General features: G+C 41.4%; 1 protein-coding gene and 1 pseudogene across 1 annotated transcript in view; one reads left to right on the forward strand and one right to left on the reverse strand.

Annotated features, from left to right (window-relative positions):
• The window catches only part of DCDC2 (doublecortin domain containing 2), a 155,518-nt gene that overhangs the window by 99,036 nt on the left and 34,051 nt on the right, over positions 1-22,431 (forward strand). The gene's annotated exons all lie outside the window — the stretch shown is intronic.
• Positions 1,887-2,231, reverse strand: LOC115866021 (small ribosomal subunit protein uS10-like; annotated as a pseudogene).

Below are 22,431 nucleotides of genomic sequence, written 5' to 3' on the forward strand. Positions count from 1 at the left end.
CTCTCACTATTGCAGCCTCTCCCGTTGCGGAGCACAGGCTCCGGACGCACAGGCCCAGCGGCCATGGCTCACGAGCCCAGCCACTCCGCGGCATGTGGGATCCCCCCGGACCGGGGCACGAACCCGCGTCCCCCGCATCGGCAGGCGGACTCCCAACCACTGCACCACCAGGGAAGCCCTATGAACAAATTTTTAAATGCACTGCGTGACTTTATGGATAATCCTGATGTTTTAGACATGGCAGAGACATAGATCTTTTTATATCTGTTACAGTGGATGAAATTGCTGTATAAAGTTTAAACTGCTCCATCAACAAAATTGAGCATTTTAGTAAAAGAAACTTATACGTATGTGCATAAAATTACCAAAGTCACATAGCAAATATTATCTTGAAGTCATTTCTGAAAGGGAGTATTTTCATGTTCTCAGTGAATAATTTCTTTCTGCCTGAGAGCTACTGTTGTACCCTGGGAAATATTCAGAGGAGAAGATAAAATTATTTAGATTTGCAGCTTCTTGTCATGGGAGGTGAAGGTCTTTTTATTATTATTATTAATGTGATGGGAATATTTCCATCACATGGTGTCTCTGTACAGCACAACCTTTTCATCACGTAAATAATTAATACCTCCTGCCATTCCTTGCTTCCCCACCTCAAACGCTTTCCATCTGAGTGAGGAGAATGTCTCTCTTCTCAGATGAAGGTTTCCCCAAGTACTGACACTTGGTGGGAGTGGTGGGGGTGGGGAGAAGGGTCGTTTCTCTGCCTCAACACGACCCACATCTGAGCTGGCTGGAAAGGAGTGTACCAGGAAACAGGAGCTTTTTCTTTTCAAACTAAACTTTTCTTGCATGTAGTAATTGCAGTATTTTTCCAGAGAAAGATTCAGCTTCCGGCCTGGTATCTTTTCCTTTCACATGGGCCTGCTTCTATAACCAGGGCTCCTGGCCTGGTCTCAGAATGGACAGCCCACGTATCCTGCTACTGAGGGCTAGACTGGCCCAGAGTCCCCTTGGTGATCAGTGGTGTCAGGCACCATCCCTGCTCTCGGGCGCGAATATTCTCACCTTCTCATGAGGGAGAGAGACGATGAACCAGGAAACAGAGAAGTAAGGCAGGTCAGAGAGCAGGGATGCTGTCGAGGTCATGGGGATGGAGGTGCCCTGAGCGCACACTTCCTCACGGCTCCATTTCTGCATCTGGAGAACAAGTCACAGGTCAGGCAAGTGTGTCTTCCACAAACCCCCCCTTTTCTGTATCATTTTTGCCCCTCAGTGATGACTTCTTCCAGTTTCTCTTAGGTCCTTGGTTGGGCCCTGCCATTATTGAATGGAAAATGGCAAATTATTTGGTGGTCAAAAGAATAGACAGTCTTCAGGTAAAAAAATTGAAGACAGCTGTAGAGGAGAATTTTTTGAAAAATCGGATCTAGTCTTTTTGCATTGAAATGAACTTTAGCTTTTGTTGTGAAAAATCTATACCCTCCTAATACTTGGTAACTTCTGTGTTCTTTCCCTCCTCAGGACCTTTGACCCAGCCATTTCCTCTCCCTGGAGCATTCCCCCTCAGATATCCATTCCTCATGCTTTTTAAGTCTTTGTTTACATGCTATTTTTAAAATGAGGCCTGCCCTTACGGCTCGAACATTGCTCCCTCTCTCTAGCACTCCCTAGCACTTATATGATGTAATATTCATGATTATTGTGTCTATTGAATCTCCACTGTCCCTTCTACTCCCAGCCTCCACAAGGCCATGAGATTTCTGCTTATGTGAATTCCTAGTTCTTAGAACAAGGCCTGGCACGTAGTAGGTGCTCAATAAATATTGTTGAATTACAAAAGTTTTTTTTTTTAACAACTTATAATCAACTTTCAAAAGTTTGATTTAAGCATCTGCAGCAGTGACTTCAGCTTCCACCGGGGCTCAATGCTGATAGAAGTCACCTTAACAATCTCGGAAGGACCACGTGTGTCAGTGAGTCACTGGTGGGTCCTTCTCTGAAAATGACCCCAAGACTTAGAACCTTCACTACAAGGATTTTTTTTGGGGTAGCGATTCTCAGAGTCTTGGTAGGCATCCGAACTGGTCCTTTCACTTTGAGATTCTTTCCCTTCACGCCTCTGATCAAATCATCACACACTTTCTCCAAAGATTTTATGTTGCTGCTGTAATTTGGTGAATTGCCACCTCTGGTTCCACACGTGTCTTTCCGGTATCTTTCAAAGACATGCGATGAGGCAGGGGCAGGTGCAGGCAGACCTGCACTCCGCTACACCTCTTCCTCAAAGAGACGAAAGATTAAAAAACCCAAAACACCACGACAACAACAACAGCAACCTGTAAAATCCCTCAGGAAAATCTCACGAGGGCTGTTTGTTTTGGGGACTTAGAGGTTGGAAGCAAGTGCTAACCCTGTCCTGGCCCAGGTAGGAGAGAGCTCGTTATCCAAGCAGGGTGGGGGGTATGGGTGGAGGTAGGGGGGCAGGGACGCCAGCAGCCCAACCCCAGGCATCTCAAAGGGAAAATGGCAGGAGAGGGAGCTGGCCATTCTCTGGGCTTGCGACCCTCTGACTTCTCCTCCCATCCTGAGAGTAGTCAGGTCTAAATGTGGACAGAGGGACTCATCCCTCTGTAGTTTGGTTCTGAAGGGCATGAGTGTAAAATAGTGGAACTGAGACACATTAACAATTTACCTTCATTTAGCAAGTTGTATGAAGACATGGTCATAAGTGTTCGGGTTTTTTTTTTTTTTTTTTTTTAAATCATATTAGAATGTGTTCTGAAGAGACTGCTCCCACAGACTAAACCAACCTTTCTATTTGACCAGCTGACTTTCTTTAAAAGTGTCTTGAAAACCTTTTGTGCTCCTTTCCTGAAAGATGTAGTGAGAATGTGATAAGCAGAATAATGGCCCTCCAAAATCCATGTCCAAATCCCCGGCATCTGTGAGTATGTTATGTTACAGGGCAACAGGGGAGTAAAGGTTGCTAATGAGCTGACCTTAAAACAGGGAGATGGTCCTCACTTACCTCGGTAGGTCCAGTGGACTCCAAAGGGTCCTTTAAATGTGGAAGAGGGAGGCAGAAGAGTCAGAACCAGAGAGCCGACGTCGTAAGAAAGACTCAATGATGGGCCATTGCTGGCTTTGAAGGTGGAAGGAGGCCACGAGCCAAGGAATGCAGGTGGCTCCAGGAAGCTGGAAATGGCGAAAAGATGGATTCTCCTCTAGAGCCTGCAGAAAGGAACGCAGCCCTGCTAACACCTTGATTTTTTAGCCTGGGGAGACACATTTCAGACCCTGACCTCCAGAACTGTAGGATAACAAACTTGTGTAGTGTTAAGCCATCAAGTTTGTGCTAATTTGTTACAGCTGCAATTGCAAACCAATACAGAAAGAGTAAGGGGAAACTTGTCTTTGTGTTTTTGCCACATGCCTCCTTCCCAGTGCTGTGGTATTTTCAGTATTCTTCTGGGGAAAATTAAAAGACAGAACCACAAAGCACTTTAGGAGACTGTGATGGCCAAACCTGGCAGTGGCCACTATGAACCTCCCTCAGGGGACTGGAGTCACACCCTCACTTCAGGACAGTGGCCAGAAGCTCACAAAAAGAGACCCACACTGGCAAGGTCTCAAGCCATGATTCCTCCACCATGGCCTGGGTTAGGGAAAGAGATGTATATGGGGAAATATTAAAAGTTAGTGCACAGTGCTACTCTTGGAATTCTTCATTAGCAGGTGTTTAAAAGTCAGCGCTCTAAAATTACTTGCAGAAGCTTATAAATATGAATTTCCTGTAATTCACATTTTATAAGAACTCCTATCAGCTGTATCACAGCTTGAAAAATACCAAAAATGCATTAGAAAAACCTTTCTGTTTAAAACTATATTGATCTCATGTTTACGTGGCAAAAGAAGGCCATTACGCAGCAGGCAGTAAAAGCTTCATTTCAGAGAGCTTGAGAAAAACCTCAAAATAATTCACTGTTAGACTTTTCCTTACAAAATAAAATGAAATAACACCACCTGCTGCTTAAGATCTCCAATTAATGCTATAAAAAGTACCTTCATTTAAAAAGCCAATGTGTAAATTTCTCCAAGCTGGCTGCAGACATTTCTTCAAATTTACTGTAACCGTTTGCTCCTGTCTGCAGGAGAAAGAGGCTTCCAGATTCCAAAGAGAAGCCAGACCTGATTTTCACCTAATTACTTAAGAGTGAAACCCCTTTCTGTTCATCGGGTTCAGTTATTTAAGATACTGATAACTCACATATAATCTGCTGCTATGTGTGTTTAGTAGAAATTGTGAAAGAAGATTATCGAAGCTTGCGAACATTCCACCTAGGAATTAAAATCAGGGTGTTTTTGCACGAACCACAGAAGAGAAGGAAGAGGCTGGAAGAAAAAATGAACAGTGATCTTTCTCATCTCACAAGGCTCTTTAAAGACCAAATCAGCAGGTGTGAAAATCACCACCTTTGAGCAGTTTTTAAGCAATGAGAAAGTGCAGGTCTTTTATCTCTCTTTCCCACCCTGATAGTCAGGTTAATGAGAATTTCCGAGGGGTGAGCCACTGGACATCTTTGAAATGCCCCCCTTCTGTTTATCAGATGAATCAAGGGACAGTCAGCTGTGAACACTGGGCAGGAAGGGTCAGCTGAAAAATGGGCAGGAGGGGTCATTTGCAGCCTGTGAGCAAAACCAGCAGGCCGTTTCTGTCATTCTGTTTTCTTGCCCAGCCAGTTATCAGGGCAGAAGCTAGCATGGAAAGAGTTGCCAAGAATCATTCGGGGCTGCTGTGGTCAGTTACTAGTACAGCGCAGGGAGTTCCTGGCAGACAAGACTGAAGACAGATCTATGGCTTAACCAAGGATGGTCCAGCGTCTTTGCTTGCCCCTCAAGGCTCTCCACGATAGCCCGCTCGACTGGTACCGCTCATCTCCCACCACCCCTCACCATGAATCCAGGAGGACTGGTCTCTTTAATTAGGTCCCTTGATGATCCCTGCCCCTCCAATGCTCTGTTCTTATTTTTAATTCTTGACTGGTGTGTCCTGCCCCACCATATATATCTCTTTTGCATAGCCTACATTCTCTGAAAGTCCAGGGGAAGTGGTACAGCTTCCCCCAGGGAAGACTTTATAATCCTCGCTCACACTGATCTTAACCTTTCACGTTTGTGACCTTACTGAGTCACAAAACTGGCATCTTAGATAGAGGTTTGTTCGCAAAAAGGTATCCGTGTTATTTATCGCTTAATTAAATCAGTAGATCAAGGTGATGTTTTGTGGGCACCCTGCTATCTTCTCCACTCCTCTTCCCTTGGTTTTGTGAAAATCCTGTCTGTTGCTTTTCCCTTTCCCTTTCTGCTCCTTCTCAGTCCGAGAAGAAAGGTAACCCCTTTGTCTCCCTATCTGTCTTCAAGTGTAGTGTCCCTCAGTTAGTTCACAGGCTCTCTCTTCTGTATCCACATCTTCCTGGAACACGAGTCCTGCATCCCAGCTACCTCCTGCATGCCTTCACTGATAGTACAGAATTTTTGAACTTAAATTAGATTCTCAGTTAAACCTGTTCTTCGCGGATCCCCTCCAGTTATGTCTTCCTCACGTATTCTCCTCAGATGCCTAAGTGAGAAACCTCAGAGTCATCTGTCAGCTGTGTTCCTCCCTTGCCGCATCCCACAGGCTGCTGTTTGGTCTATTTCTAACATCTCTGGAAGGAGTTTCTGCCTTTAGACCCCACTGCCGTTCCCTGGGTCACACCCTCTCTACCTATGAGCAGTCCGACCTGAGCAGAACCTGAGGGGTTCTCAGACTCCAGTCTTGTTCACTTCTAATCTATCCTTGACAGTCACAAGTTATCATCTGAAATGCAGACAGGATCAGGACTCTATCTTAGAAACTCTGGTGGTTTCTTGCTCACCAGAGCCCAGCCTGTCTCTTTCACATGCTTGTAAGTCCTGTCGAGTCTGCTCTAGTCTTCATGGCTCGTGCTCAGACAGGGATGGTCCAGCCACTGGGCTCCTGAAAGTGTTGCGAGAGTCTGCTCAGATTTCTTGGTCTCTGTCAAACTGTCACTGAGCCCTCAGTCAAAAATAAGCACTCTTTTTTTTAAGGGTACCATTTGCCCTTCGCACAGACCTTCATTAGGGCACCTATTATATAAAATGTTATTTATCGTGAACATGATCTATTCTAGGGCAGGGACTGTGCCTTTGTTCATCCTTGTATCCCGAATGCTGGCATAATACCTGGATCATAGGGGGTGGGGGGCAGGTATCAACGAAAGTTTGTCAGTCAATGGATGTTCACTTCCAATTAGCATACAGATCCACTACTGGGCAAATATTATGTGTTAAACTTTTTTTATCCTTATACAGTTATGAACACACAGGTGACAAAGAATAAATACTTGTTGGCTAATTTGTGATTAAAGCTGTAAGCAAGTGGAAGTGGAACTGTAGCACGTAGGCATGTGGCTGAAATATTGGATATAATGTTTCACAGTGATGTGTGGGCGTGTATGAAGATTTGCTGCACTACGCTTTAGAGTGATGTACTGTTTTACTGCTCTGGTATGAATGGGAGCACATGATCTTAAAGTAGGAGACCAGTTGCCAGGATTTAGGGGGAATATTTATTTAGGTGAAATTAGTCAAAAAAGAAAGGGGAGTTTCAGACCCACCAAAGAGCTGTAGTCTCAGAACATGCATATTAGTGTGTGTATGTGTGTAATGGTATAGGCAAAACTTCCTGTTTAAGGCTCTCTTTATGTAATGTGTCAAATATAAGTAAATCAAGGGCTTGCTAACATTAGAAGTTCTATATCATTTACATAAAGAAGTAAGCAATGACTGAATGACTGGGGTTGGGGACTGGTTGTGAAGGGAAGCAGGCTAGAATATTCATTGTGGCTGACTGATTTCATAGTCAGGTTCCTACTTCATTTTTTCATGTTCCTTTGTGAACCTTCCATCCATCTTCCTATGAATATGTCTATATACATATGTATATATGTGTATATATTATAATGTATATATGCACACCCATTTGTGTGTGTGTGTGTGTATGTTTATCCAGTTAAGCTTCATGCTTGTCCAGGTCAGGGACAAACTTGCTCATTTACTTGTCTACTGCCTACTCTAGATTGATTACACCTAATAAGTTGTCCAACATGTAGCAGATACTCAACAGTTACTTACTGACAACCTAATTTTCTTTGTATATCTAACGGAAATGATGCAAACATTTAGTTCCGTTTCAAAATTTTTGGAAAGCACACAGAGTCCCACAGCAGCTCTGCGTTTCCAAATTTTTGTTGGAGCACGGACACAGCAACCATTTATAAAAATCCCCCCTCCCTCACCCTGCCAAATTGGAGGAGACCTAAGAGCAGATAAGGTGTTTAAAAGAAATGTCTTCACTCCCATGTTCTCTATGCCATCATCTACGTGGCTCCAAGAAGAATATTTCAAAGCACATAATCTGGCAGAAACACTTATCCACACATTTCTTTTTTTATTGATCGATGTCATAACTCTGTTAGAGGCTAAGGATACAAAGATGAACAAGACGTGGGCCCCTCCCTCGAGGCATTCACAGTCAGATGAGTTCGTCTTCACAGTCCAGGAGTGGAGGTGGGTGCCACCCATGACAGGGGCAGGGCCAGGGTACTGGGGGATCACAGAAGAGGGACAGCCAAAACCGGGCTGAGAGGCCAGGGCGAGCTTCATGGAGGTGGACGTCTTCGGGAAGGATGCGGGTCAGGTCATTGTCAGCAGCACCCTGTCATCCTCGGGACCACACTACTGAGAGGGTCTCATGAGCTCTTTCACCTTCTGGTTTCTATCACCTCCTCATTTTCAAGCATCAATATACAACACACGTGTGTGTACACATGTGTACATGTGCTTACACACACACACACACACACACTCACCGAATGCTCTGGCTAATAAGAACTGAGCAGATCGTATTAGTCAAGACTCAGATCTCAATGGCTTATGTAAAAGAATCCTTCACCCTTGATATCTCTGACTGTTCACCTACAATTCATGCTTCAGCCTATTGGAATCATTTTTCAGTTCTCAACCTTCTAATGAAAGCACACTGGCCAAGGTTGTCCTTGACCTCTGGAAGGTTAAATCCAATGACCTTTTTACAGCTTCCTTTTACTTGGCCTCTTTGCCCCATGTGGGTGACCCTGTCACTTAGCACTGTGTCATCTTGGACAAGTTCATTAAGTGATCTCTGCCTCGATTTCCTCAATTATAAAATGAGATAGTAATACGATTATTATTATCACAACCCTATGAGTATTGATTGAGTTGATATATGCAAAGTGCCTGGTATAAAGCAAGCATAGTTAAATGCTACTGTTATTTAACTCTCCTGATCAGTCTCTAGAAAACAATCTCTATGCTGGTAACTTTGACAGCACTCTTGGGTTGTCCCCCCACCTCTTTGTGTCCTTCAGCCTTCTTCACTGACCTCTCTTATTTATTCTGCCTCCCCTTAAATATTAAGGTCTCAGGGTTTGTTCTCGACATCCCAGGCTAACACACTGGTCCACCCCCAGGGCTCTCCTGCCTCCCACTTGCCGCTACGACAGCTCAAATCTAACCACTTCCCGAGTGGTCTTTGTGAAACTCAAATCTCAGCATGTTCTTCCGCTGCAGAGGCTCCCCTCTGCAGGACCAAACCCCTTTACTTGGCTTACAAAGCTCTTTCCACCAGCTGGCCTCAGCCCACCCTGCAGATCTTACCTCTCACCACCCTGACCCCTCACTTCCAGTGCCTCTAGGCAGCTCCTCATATGTACTGGCCAAGTGGGCTCTGTAACTTGCATGGCCTTGCTCATGCTATTCATTCTTTCACACCAGCTTAGGCATGATTTCCTTGGGTATTCTTCTCCCTGGATATTCGACGACTGTCTCCTCTGTGCACCACCGTACCCCGAGCTGTTGCCCATCAGACCTCTAGGACAGCTGCTGTGCTGATTTGCAGTCATTGCCATTTCCCTCAAGGGCAAGGGCTGTCTTATTCTTTGTATCCTCAGCACCTAAAGAGCAGCTGGTGTGGTTGGTACAGAGTTGGCGCTCAGACGATGAACAAATGAATGGGACAGACAAATGGAAGGGCCAATAAACTGTAAAGCTGGACCAGGAGCCCATTCCCAGTGGACTCTGGTGATGCCAGTTCCCTGCTGCCTCTGCCTGTCAGGGAGAGACCTTCCCGAGCTCTTTCTTTTTCTCTTTCCTGAGAGGGTTGGTGGGAATCTGGGTGCCTGGTGGGCATCTGCAGATGATCCACATTGTCTCAATCCTCTGTGTTAAAAGGGAGGTCAAGGGTGAGGTCAAGGTCATTAATGCATTAGGAAAAGCAACTTTTTACCTTTCTTTCCCACTGGTGGGAAAGCTCAGTACAGTGACATTTAAGAACAGTCTCTACTTTTAACCTCTTTCAAATGAATAGCACTCTTAACCATTTTCTCTCTGTCAGTTTTCCTTTTCTTTGTAAGTGCCAGTTTGGTGGCTACATAGGCAAGAATGGCAACTATTGGCTGGAAATCCCCAGAAGCAGGATAATTTATAATAAGCCTGGTTGTCATGATCCCTACGCAATGCAACTTACAGCTTCTTTTTGCAAGCTAATCAGTTCAAGGAAGTATGTCAGGTGTGCAGCACATTTACAGGGATTGTTTATTTAATGTAAAAATGTCTTTATGCATTTATTTCTTTAGTTGTTAATTTGCCAATGTGTACCATCTCTAACAATTCAAAGGCCTTTCCAAAGTTAAGGTAAAATTGTTGCAAACGGCATGAATTTTGTAAAACAGATGAATTGAGAACGTGAGAGGGGATGCTTGATACACAAAAGGTAGTTTTGCCGTTGCTGAGTTAACGGGAACAGTGAAGAACTGTCAGTGTTGGGGTAGAGTTAGCCCAACTCACACAAGGTTGGTATGTACAGAAATACCAACCTTGTCTCTGCTTCCTTTGTGACCACTCAAGACCATTGCATATGGTTTTATCATCTGGTTTAAAAATGTGCAGTTTAAAATATATTTAAGAACAACATGTAACACATTTAAATGTAAAATTGGACTGTGTGAATATTCTTAGAATAGTATTCATAAAGAAGTCAGTTCACTTAGGCACAGTTGCAATGATATTATGAGCTCCCTCTTTGCTTAAAAGCTTTTTCCAAAAGTTTTCTGATAGAGGATTGCCAGATTACATTTATACCCAGGGGTGGAATTCATTAATCTCTGCTCAATTCATTTGGCCACGGACTTTTTGAAAAGGAACATAACAATTTTTTTTATCCACACATCCCCATATGAACATATACATTTTAGTCAGTCCTTTTTTTCATGAAGGTTCAGCTTTTGCCCCCCGCAGAAGAAAATATGTTCAAATAAGCAAATGTGATTGGAAATAAAAATAAATTTGATTATGATGAAACTTAGTGACTTCACTGTTTAAACAGTTATTCAATTTTTTGATTATTTTTATTTTGCATTCTAGTTTGTCCCACTGCCTTATGGATGTACTATTGTTATACCTGTAGCTCAATGCATTATTCTCTTCTTATTTTTAGCTCTTCTTTCAATGAAATAAAATATAGGTAAGCTTTAGGAACATCTAAAGAAAACAGATGGCTTTTCAGAATTTCTTTAACCCTGAAATTAAATCTCTTGCTTTTCACTTTTGAGCTAAGAATAAAATTGTTATGGATGTCCTCAGACCTCATATTAATGCCTGTTCCACTCATATTCCACATTAACATTTTTATTTCCACTGGGATTTCTGATATAATCAGGTATTAAACCTGTGGTTATTTTGGCAATTATGCCTTTTATGGAAGGATTCTAACAGCTAAACCCTAAGTTAGGAAAAAATATTGTTTTTACTTCATCTGGAAGAAGAGTTGTCCTAAAAGATGGTTAGAAGATTCAATCGGAGGTTAAAATTTTTAAAGAAAAGCTCACAGAGAGAGTCCTCCACTTTCCATTCATTAAACAAAACACACAGGAGGGCTTCCCTGGTGGCGCAGTGGTTGGGAGTCCGCCTGCCGATGCAGGGGACACGGGTTTGTGCCCCGGTCCAGGAAGATCCCACATGCCGCCGAGTGGCTGGGCCCGTGAGCCATGGCCGCTGAGCCTGTGTGTCTGGAGCCTGTGCTCCGCAACGGGAGAGGCCACAAGAGTGAGAGGCCCGCGTACCGCAAAAAACAAAAACAAAAACAAAACACCAACCACCTTTCCTCACCACTTCCCCTGTCAGCCTCCACCTCATATCTTTGCTCTTTATAGCAACAGTCCTTGAAAAAATGTGTCTATGCTTATGGTTTCTAGTTCTTTTTCACTCATTCTCTTAAATGCTTCAGTAAAAAAAAAAAAAAAAAAACCACACAGGAAACTTCTTTCTTCCTCCCGCTCTGTCCAAAGCACATGCCAGACTCAAGCTCACGCTTTGAGCTCTGTGCCTGAGCCATCAATTTTTAAAAATTGACAGTTCTCCATTATTCCTACAGAGTTTAATTTCTCACACTGTCCTACAATTTTTACTTATTTTAAAGGGTATTGTCTCCCCTTTTCTCATTTGTTTTCCCAGAAAAATCTCAAAACTGCTCACCCTTCCTCACGTGTCCCTCCACTCAGACCTGCTGTTTCCATTTTCAATTTTTGAATTTGCTTCTTCTCATCCATAACTTAGAAGGCAGCCTGAATGTTCAAAAGTAAAATAGCTCTCCCCTGCGACTCTTACAGCACTGGCTCAGGTTTGGTCTAATTAGCATGTAGTTCATTACCTTAATGTTGGTGATGCTGCTTCCAAGGTATCATTTAAAAGGCCGAAGCTTGGGAGAAGCTGAGGCCTTGGTCCTGGCTCTGTGAAGCCTTAGACAAGTTCTTTAATCCTCAGATCCTTTATGACGTAGGATAAAAACACCTACTTCACAGGGTAATCGTGAGGAATGTGCTTAGCATACATAGTAGGTGTTCGAAAAAACTAGGTCCCTTCTCCCTCTCCTGGCTCCATATTGAGTGCTACGTGTAGCCCAGCCAGGATGCATGTCAGGGGCTTTGGGAGAAATGAGTATGAGACAATCTCAATATCCTTTCTCTGGCAGTATCTAAATTGCCTATAATGTGGTACCATTACGGTACAGAGAGTAAGTGTAAAAATTTCAGGGCTTCCCTGGTGGCGCAGTGGTTGAGAGTCCGCCTGCCAATGCAGGGGACACGGGTTTGTGTCCCGGTCTGGGAGGATCCCACATGCCGCAGAGCGGCTGGGCCCGTGAGCCATGGCCGCTGAGCCTGCACGTCCGGAGTCTGCGCTCCGCAATGGGAGAGGCCACAGCAGTGAGAGGCCCGCATACTGCAAAAAAAAAAAAAAAAAAATTCAGAGACTTGAAAGACATTGGAGGAAGGGGCCCTTGAGTTGTGTCCTGAAGGGAAGGATGGACAAGCGCTGTGGCCGGGAGGAGATTGATTCAGGAGAGGCCAGGAGGTGAGGAGGACAGGGAAGCGAGAGCCATCACGTTCCACTGGGGGTGAGGGGTCTAGTTGCAGAGCTGTGGGGCATGTTGGAAAGTCAGTCCATAGTATGATGGTCTTTAGGAATTGAACAGAGGACTTTAGACTTGAAATGGAACATAACAGGGAGCTGGAGTTCAAGTAATTGCATTACCCTCGTTAAGTGGATTATCTTCCAGGTGGCAAGAAGAGAGGGTTTTTATGCCTTTTATTTTCTCCAATGTAGTGCAGTGAGTTTTAAGCTCTCTGTGACTCATCATACAAAAATATTTACATCATGATACAGGACACCTGCATATGCTTATGTATATTTGTTTCATGAAATAAAAGTTTTGTGAAACAGTAGTTACCCTGGTTATGTGTACTGCACAGGGCCGACTATGTAATTTGCAGGGTCTTGTGCAAAATGGAGATGTGGGACCTTTTGTTCAAAATGCAGGTAAAAAGTGCTGTTAAAGGTACTTAAATATATACTTTTTCCTTTCTTCTGTGGTCTCTTTCTCAGCTTGTCATGGTGCCTTTTATTTTGCTTTTATTGTCATTCTGAGTAAAGAAAATTTAAATTGGAAGTTTAAATTATTAAGATTTAGAAATGAAAAAGGAGAAGTCACAACTGACACTGAAGAAATGCAAATGATTATAAGAGACTACTACAAACAACTATATGCCAATAAAATGGACAACCATGAAGAAATGGACAAATTCTTGGAAAGGTACAGTTTTCCGAGACTGAACCAGGAGAATTAGAAAATATAAACAGACCTATCACAAGTAATGAAATTGAAACCGTACTTAAAAATATTCCAACAAACGCAAGTCCAGGGCTAGATGGTTTCACAGGTGAATTCTACCAAACATTTAGAGAAGAGCTAACACCGATTCTTCTCAAACTCTTCCAAAAAATTGCAGAGGGAGAAACACTCCCAAATTCATTCTCCAGAGCCACCATCACCCTGATACCAAAACTGAAAAAAGATATCACAAAAGAAAGAAAATTATAGACCAATATCACTGATGAACATAGATGCAAAAATCCTGAACAAAATACTAGCAAACAGAATCCAACAACACATTAAAAGGATCATACACCATGATCAAGTGGGGTTTATCCCAGGGATGCAGGGATTCTTCAATATATGCAAATCAATTAATGTGATACAGCACATTAACAAATTAAGGAATAAAAACCATATGATCATCTCAATAGAGGCAGAAAAAGCTTTTGACAAAATTTAACACCGATTTATGATAAAAAACTCTCCAGAAAATGGGCGTAGAGGGAACCTACCTCAACATAATAAAAGCCGTGTATGACAAGCCCACAGCAAGCTTCGTACTCAGTGGTGAAAAACTGAAAGCATTTCCACTGAGATCAGGAACAAGACAAGGATGTCCACTCTCACCACTCTTATTCAACATAGTTTTGGAAGTCCTAGCCATGGCAATCAGAGAAGAAAAAGACATAAAAGGAATACAAATTGGAAAAGAAGAAGTAAAACTGTCACTGTTTGCAGATGACATGCTACTATACATAGAAAATCCTAAAGGTACCACCAGAGAACTACTATAACTAATCAATGAATTTGGTAAAGTTGCAGGATACAAAATTAATGCACAGAAATCTCTGGCATTCCTATACACTAGCAACGAAAAATCAGAAAGAGAAATTAAGGCAACAATCCCATTTACCATTGCAATAAAAAGAATACCTAGGAATAAACCTGCTTAAGGAGGCAAAAGACTCAGAAAACTATAAAATACTGATGAAAGAAAGCAAAGGTGACATAAACAGGTGGAGAAATATACCATGTTCTTGGATTGGAAGAATCAATATTGTGAAAATGACTGTACTACCCAAAGCAATCTGAAGATTCAATGCAATGTCTATCAAATACCAATGGCATTCTTCACAGAATTAGAACAAAAATTTTACAGTTCGTATGGAAACACAAAAGACCCTGAATAGCCAAAGCAATCTTGAGAAAGAAAAATGGTGTTGGAGGAATCAGGCTCCCTGACTTCATACTATACCACAAAGCTACAGTAATCAAGACGGTATGGTACTGCTGCAAAAACAGAAATACAGATCAATGGTACAGCATAGAATGCCCAGAGATAAACCCATGCACATATGGTCACCTAACTGATGACAAAGGAGGCAAGAACATACAATGGAGAAAAGACAGCCTCTTCAATAGGTGGTGCTGGAAAACTGGACAGTTACATGTAAAAGAATGAAATTAGAACACTCCCTAACACCATACACAAAAGTAAACTCAAAATGGATTAAAGACCTAAATTTAAGGCCAGACACTATAAAACTCTTAGAGGAAAACTTAGGAAAAGCACTCTCTGACATAAACATAAACCACAGCAAGATCTTCTTTGACCCACCTACTAGAGAAAGGGAAATAAAAACAACAACAAAAAAGGGGACCTAATGAAACTTAAAAGCTTTTACAGAGCAAAGGAAACCATAAACAAGATGAAAAGACAACCCTCAGAATGGGAGAAAATATTTGCAAATGAAACAAAAGACAAAGGATTAATCTCCAAAATACACAAATACCTCATGGAGCTCAATATCAAAAAAAGCAAATAATCCAATTAAAAAATGAGTGGAAGACCTAAATAGACATTTCACCAAGGCAGACATACAGATGGCGAAGAGGCACATGAAAAGATGCTCAACATCACTAATTATTAGAGAAATGCAAATCAAAACTACAATGAGGTATCACCTCACGCCGGTCAGAATGGCCATTATCAAAAAATCTAAAAACATTAAATGCTGGAAAGGGTGTGGTGAAAAGGGAACCCTCCTGCACTGTTGGCGAGAATGTAAATTGATGCAACCACTATGGAAAACAGTATGGAAGTTCCTTAAAAAACTAAAAATAGAACTACCATATGAACCAGCAATCCCACTACTAGGCATATACCCTGAGAAAACCATAATTCAAAAAGAGACATGTACCACAATGCTCATTGCAGCCCTATTTACAATAGCCAGGACATGGAAGCAACCTAAGTGTCCATCGACAAATGAATGAATAAAGATGTGGCACATATACACAATGGAATATTACTCAGCCGTAAAAAGGAACGAAACTGAGTTATTTGTAGTGAGGTGGATGGACCTAGAGACTGTCATACAGAGTGAAATAAGTCAGAAAGAGAAAAACAAGTACCGTATGCTAACGTATATATATGGAATCTAAAAAAAAAAAAGGTACTGATGAACCTAGTTGCAGGGCAGGAATAAAGATGTAGACATAGAGAATGGACTTGAGGAAAGGGGATGGGAGGAGGGAGCTGGGGCGAAGTGAGAGTAACATCGACATATATACACTACCAAATGTAAAATAGATAGCTAGTGGGAAGCAGCAGCATAGCACAGGGAGATCAGCTCGGTGCTTTGTGACCACCTAGAGGGGTGGGAGGGAGGCTCAAGAGGGAGGGGATAGGGGACATATGTATGCCTATGGCTGATTCTCTTTGGTGTATAACAGAAACTAACACAGTATTGTGAAGCAATTATACTCTAATAAAGATCTATTTTAAAAAAAAGAAGCAAACTTTCCTTTCAACCAAAAAAAAAAATTACTAAGATGAATCATACCATTTGTCTTTATAACATGCAATGCCATAATGCTATAGTATAAGACCACTTAACTCATATATGGAATCACCAAAATTGCACAATTTGTATTTCTTAGCTCATATTTGCATATGCATTTTGTTCTTATCAGAATAGTGGAAATACTGTATATAAAACTAGCTCAGCTATTTATTTCACTTTTAATATGCACATTCTATCAACAAAAGAGTAGGCTAGGGTTATCCTTGGTCTTTCTTATTTCTTACAATGCCATTGGCTTCTTTCTTCCTTGGAAGCAAGTTCTGGTTTTATTGGAAAGTGTGGCCCCACCACACCTTTCTCAGATGCAGACGTAACATGCTTATCCTGTACTCATTTGAGTCTTGACAGTCGCCCATGCGATTGATGGGTCCACCCATTGATGAGTCCACCTGAGTTCTGTACTCACCAGCCATCACAAACCCTAAGGTAAGGAAAAATTGGCACACATATTATGCATATATCCTCCCCTCATGAATGTGCTCCATTGTCTCATTGGACTTCACTTATGAAACACAAGTTCAAAGATAAAATTATTAAGAACTTCAAGATGGTGGCAGCAGATCATTAAGCCAAGTTGGGGGCTTTTCATAGAATGGGGCCCTATGAGACTGTATAGGTCACATGCCCATGAAGCTGACCCTGGCGTAACAATCAATATTTTGTTTTCTTCTGTCTTATTAAAAAAAAAACATAGTTGCAACCCATTAAATTGATGTCACAATCTACTAATGGGTCATAACTGGCAGATTAGGAAACCCACCATTAAAAACGTAGACAGTAGTGTCAGATTGCTAGATCTGAATCCTGCTTCACCACTCGCTGCTTACGACCTTTAGGGGACCTCCGTTTTTCATATATAAAATGCAGGAAATATTATTAATTACTTCATAAAGCTGTTATGGTATTAAATGAGTTAATACACGTAATATGCTTAGAATGATGTATGTTGTATAATAAGCATCCAATAAGTATTAGATGATCATCATCGTGAATATTGTTACCATTATTATTAATTTACATCTTGCTCTAGGTAAATGCTGAAGAAAAAAGTGTTTCTTTACTGAACAGTAAGCATCTCCACTTATTCTAAAATAGATATTTGTAAATAGGTTTACCAATACTTGTGTTTTATCTTGACTGCAAGTATGGGAAATATTATAATATTCAAATGAAAGTTAATGCCTACCACCCTTAATGCAATGAAAATACTTAAAAATTACAGTTTAATGAAAAATTCAATGAAACGTTGCTTTATTTCTGTTCCTCCTTTCCAAGATTAAAACAGATAGATTACTGGTATTTGTCAATTATCAGTTAAAAAAGAAGCAAGGATATCTGAAAGATACCATTCCTTAGCTTAAGGAACCCGAATTATTCCTTTTGTAATGAAATTGTTAGATGATGAACTTCAATCATAGGTTAAAATGCTAGAGGAGAACGTTTTCTATCTTTGCAAACATACAGCAAACATCAATTTTTGTTATAGACCCAAACTAAATCCCTAAGTGATAACATTAAACGAAAAGAGTGCAGAATCTGGTGGATATCCCATCAATACCTGTTGTTGGAACAACATTAAATCAAAGTGAGCAAAATGCTGACTGATTTGCTTTGATCAGTTTTGACTCCTTGATAGTTTCATAATAAATAATACTGTTTTGTAGCTAATTTGCATATTTCCCATTATCATCTGAAGCTGTTGAGATCTCTTCCCATTCATGCCTGGACATTTTATGTTTACTTGATTATCTCAAATTTGGTACTAAGTTTCTATCTGTATAAAGTGACAGTCACTTTATATCTGATTGTCTATCAATTGCTGATACATGGACATAAATATATGGGCATATTTATGATTGGATAATCATCTTAACATGGAGTTCAATAGACTCATTTAAATTTATTTATTTCAGGCTTTTTTTTTTTTTTTTTTTTTTGCGGTATGCGGGCCACTCACTGTTGTGGCCTCTCCCGTTACGGAGTGCAGGCTCCGGACGCGCAGGGTCAGCGGCCATGGCCCACGGGCCCAGCCTCTCCACGGCATGTGGGATCTTCTCGGACCGGGGCACGAACCTGCGTCCCCTGCATCAGCAGGCAGACTCTCAACCACTGCGCCACCAGGGAAGACCCATTTCAGGCTATTTTAAATAAAATTTGGGACATAGCAGATACTGCAGAGCAAAATATCTTATGAAAAAATTTGTTTTTATCTGCTATTTATTGATAGCAGTTTCTTGAATTGTACTTTATGTGTCTTCAAAGATATGCTAAACTGAGTATATTTTAACTTCGCATTTTATGTTAAGATGGAAGATTAACTACCAATCAAAGCTAAGTTATGTCTTTAGCAAGGCATCAGCTCTGATAGCAATTTAGCATCCTCTTCAAAAATTGCTGTGGAGCAGATTAAAACACCTGACATTCTAAGCATTTAAAGAGATATCACTTTGACTGTCTAAACCAAATAGAAGCATACAAATCTGTAAAATGCTGAGTTAAATTGAAAACACCCTCACTCAGATTTAAAGAATAATTCAGGTCTATTACCTGTGCCAATTAGGTATGATGAAAAATTATCCAGTCCCTTTATTCAGGATGACTGATTTGTACTGATTTGCACATTTGCACTACCTGTCACTTTACCCTGAGTGAGGAGCACAGTTCACAGAATCACTAGCACCTGTCTCAGGATTAGACTAGCTTTGAAAGTGGTGATACTTGTTTTATACTTCTAGTAGGTTTGGCATTGTTAAACATATTATTTTGTGTTTTTTTTTTTTTTTTTTTTTTGCGGTACGTGGGCCTCTCACTGTTGTGGCCTCTCCCGTTGCGGAGCACAGGCTCCAGACGCTCAGGCTCAGCGGCCATGGCTCACGGGCCCAGCCGCTCTGCGGCATGTGGGATCTTCCCGGACCCGGGCACAAACCCGCGTCCCCTGCATCGACAGGCGGACTCTCAACCACTGCGCCACCAGGGAAGCCCAAACATATTATTTTAAAGCATATTATTCTAGTAAGTTGAAAGAATGTTGGAGCCTTAGATGATGAAAGAGTAATTTAGTAATAATTGGGATTAATAACCAACTTTTTAAAAATGCACGTTAAGTTCATTTTTATTTTCATATTTGAGCTAGGTATTTAATCCCTTAAGTATATGCTGTGTATATAATTTGGAAACAATTTTTAGAGAAGTATCTCAGCCTTCCATCTCAAGTTGATCAACTGCAGATAGATTTTGAAAATTTACAATCCTGGTTTCTCTTTTAGCCTTGGGTTTTTAGGTTCCTTGCATGAATTCTTAGTAGTCTTCTGAAGCCAAGGCGTCTGTCATTTCTTTGTCTGAAATGATTGTGAATGACCATGCTAATAGAATGCTTTAACTCAGGTGTGCAAGTTGAAGGTGCCTTGTTTCCTGGGATGGGTGCCGCCCATAGGCTTCTCTCCCCATACCCCCCTACACCCTGCAGCCACACTACCATGTTGTAATCCATTTAGGATTTTTGGCTAAGGCTCAAACTCCAATAAATGTCTGTGTAGTAAGGATAATATTTTCATGAAATACAATTCCAGCTGCATTTATATTATCAAGGTGAAGATAATCCGTTTTGGTTTAACTTGGCCATGCGTGAATGGGGATTGTTTGAGTCTGCAAGAGTGCTTGGGTTTCATTAGACATGCTTGTGCGTTAGGGACATAAATTTAGCAGCAGCTTTATGGTGCTGACATCTGTGACAAATTCTTTGGAAGGCAGGAGTCAGAAGAGGTGGGATTTAACCCTGTTCAGCCCTTACTACCTCCATGGCATCAGGCCTCTGAGTTGGGTTTTACAGGACTATGGTCTCTCTTCTCCACTTCACAGCCAATCATCTTGAAAGAGTGGTCCATATTGCCCGTGTTCTGTGATAGGCACCACCCTTTTATACTGCACCCCAATATAATCTGATATTTTATGCTCTGCTAAAATAACTCTCACCTAGTTGACCAGATCATCAGGGTGCCAGAGGACACTTTTTAATACTGATTATTCCTTTGCACTTGACTTTTGCTTTTCCATGGCTTCCGTAACATCTCACTCTTATTTTTTCTTGTTCTTTCCTTATTTCTTTTCAATCTTTGTGAGTTCCTCTTCTTCCCATCCCTTCAATTTTTTTTTCTAGAATTCTGCCCCCAGCCGTCTTCTATTTTCATTCCAAGTTCTCTCCCAGACTCTTGGCTTTATTTACCAACTGTACTCTGACAGTTTCCAAATCAGTATCCTTAACCTAGAACTTCATCCTAGTTAACAGATTTATATTTCCAACCACTTAATTGACATGTCTTTCAAGATGCCTAACGGGGGACTCAAAGCAGCATACGAAAATCAGAACTCATACTCTCCCTTCTTAACCACGCCCACCCCCTTCCTTTTCCGTCCCTTGTCTTGATAAATAGCTCTCCTAACCACTGAGACACCCAAGCCATAAACCTTAGATTCCCCCTTTGACCCTTCCATCTCTCTCACCTCACACATCCAGGCAGTCACGGAGTCCTGTCAGTACCTTTACATGTCTCTCATGTCCCCTCCTGTCCATCCTGCTGCCAATGCCTTCATTCAGGACCTGCAATGTCTAGTGTGTCTCCACAGCCCCACAGAACAGTGCCTGTCCCACTACCCCAATGGGGGCTGTGGGTTCTGTGCTTCAGAACCTCATGACCCATCATTCCATACTTTATTTCCCATTCCATTTCTTTGAACTCTCCAGGATACCAGCCTTCTGTCACTTCAGTCTGACCCATATTACAGGCTTTCCTTTCTACAATCCTGGCTCATCTTCTCGCTCTGACCCGTTATCTCCACATCAGCAATATCGTCCTAGAGACCCTTGAGTAATACCTTCCTTCCTTATCTTCCCCTCCACACCCACCCTGCCATGAATCCGCACTCCCTTCCTCCTAGGCAGCCCTCTTTCCAGGGCACTCCCCCAGCCTGATGCTCCCTGCATCAAGTCCTTCAGTTGCTCTTCATCATCTTCAGGCTCAAGTTCGGATTTTTGGTTTTGTCAGTCAAGGTTGTCTGAATCATCCCTGCCTCCTTGCTGCAGCCATGCTCATCTGACTGCAGTCCCTGGAACAGACCATGCATTCCAGTGCCTCTGAGTCTTTGCATATACTGATCTTGCTGTCTAGAATGCCCTTCCTCTGCTCCTCAATAACTAATTCTACTTGTCTTTTGATTTGTAGCTTCTGTCTCTCAGAAGCCTTCTTTGACTGACCACCACGCCCACCTGTCACCCTTGCCTACCTCTCTGAACTCTTGATAGCCAGTGTAGCACTAGTTACATTTATCATTCTGTTCTACTGATTTTTCCATTTAAATTTCTAGTAGACAGTAAGCATCTTGAGACCAGTGCCTTGTTCATCTCTTCCGTGGCTGGTATCCAGCACATGCCTGGGCATGAGAAGGTTTGGTAAATATTGGCACAGTAAATGAATGAATGGACAAAAAATTGAGGAATTTAAGAGTACTGTGTATTTCTGTTATATGCAAGTACGCCATTTGTTACCTTGATACATTTTCTAGGGTAGAGAAGTAATTTGAGTATGGCTAACTCTTTTACAGACTGAAATATGCAAGGTCATTTGGAGGTAGTTGGACCAGCCAGAATTAAGAATAGGAATCATGATTTTTCGGCCACTTATTAAGTAACGTCAAGTCACTGGGGTCCATTGAGGAACAATTCAATTATTCTGATAAACTAAAACTAATTTGCAGTGTAATTTTTATAAGGTTACAAAATTAGAAATGAAAAAAAAAATATAGCTACATATACTTGTTGGCTTAGGTAAACCAACTCAGAAGTATTTTATTTTTCTCAGATCCATGTATCTGTTATGGACTTTATAAAGTATATCAAAATTTATATAGATTATAAAATAATTTGTCATGAATTCTACATATTATATATATGTGTTTTAGTCTTTGTACTTCGAATATTGCTGATTTTGATGAAAATCTAAAACATCTGTATCTGAAAAGAATAAACTAGAAATGAAGGGATAAGAACAAAATTACCTTTGATCTGGGGAAATCAATGATAATAATCCTACTTTTACTTTCTGTCTACACTTAGAAAATTGTGTTATACCCATTTAAAGTCAAGGTGAACTAACCATGGTGGTTAAGATCAAGTCTATGCAAAGAGTTAATAGTCACATTTAAACATCAGTTGCATAACAGATGATATTTAATACCTGGAGTGGGAGTCAGGAA

This window comes from Globicephala melas, chromosome 11 (assembly GCF_963455315.2).
Source record: "Globicephala melas chromosome 11, mGloMel1.2, whole genome shotgun sequence".
NCBI classification, from domain to species: Eukaryota; Metazoa; Chordata; class Mammalia; order Artiodactyla; family Delphinidae; genus Globicephala; species Globicephala melas.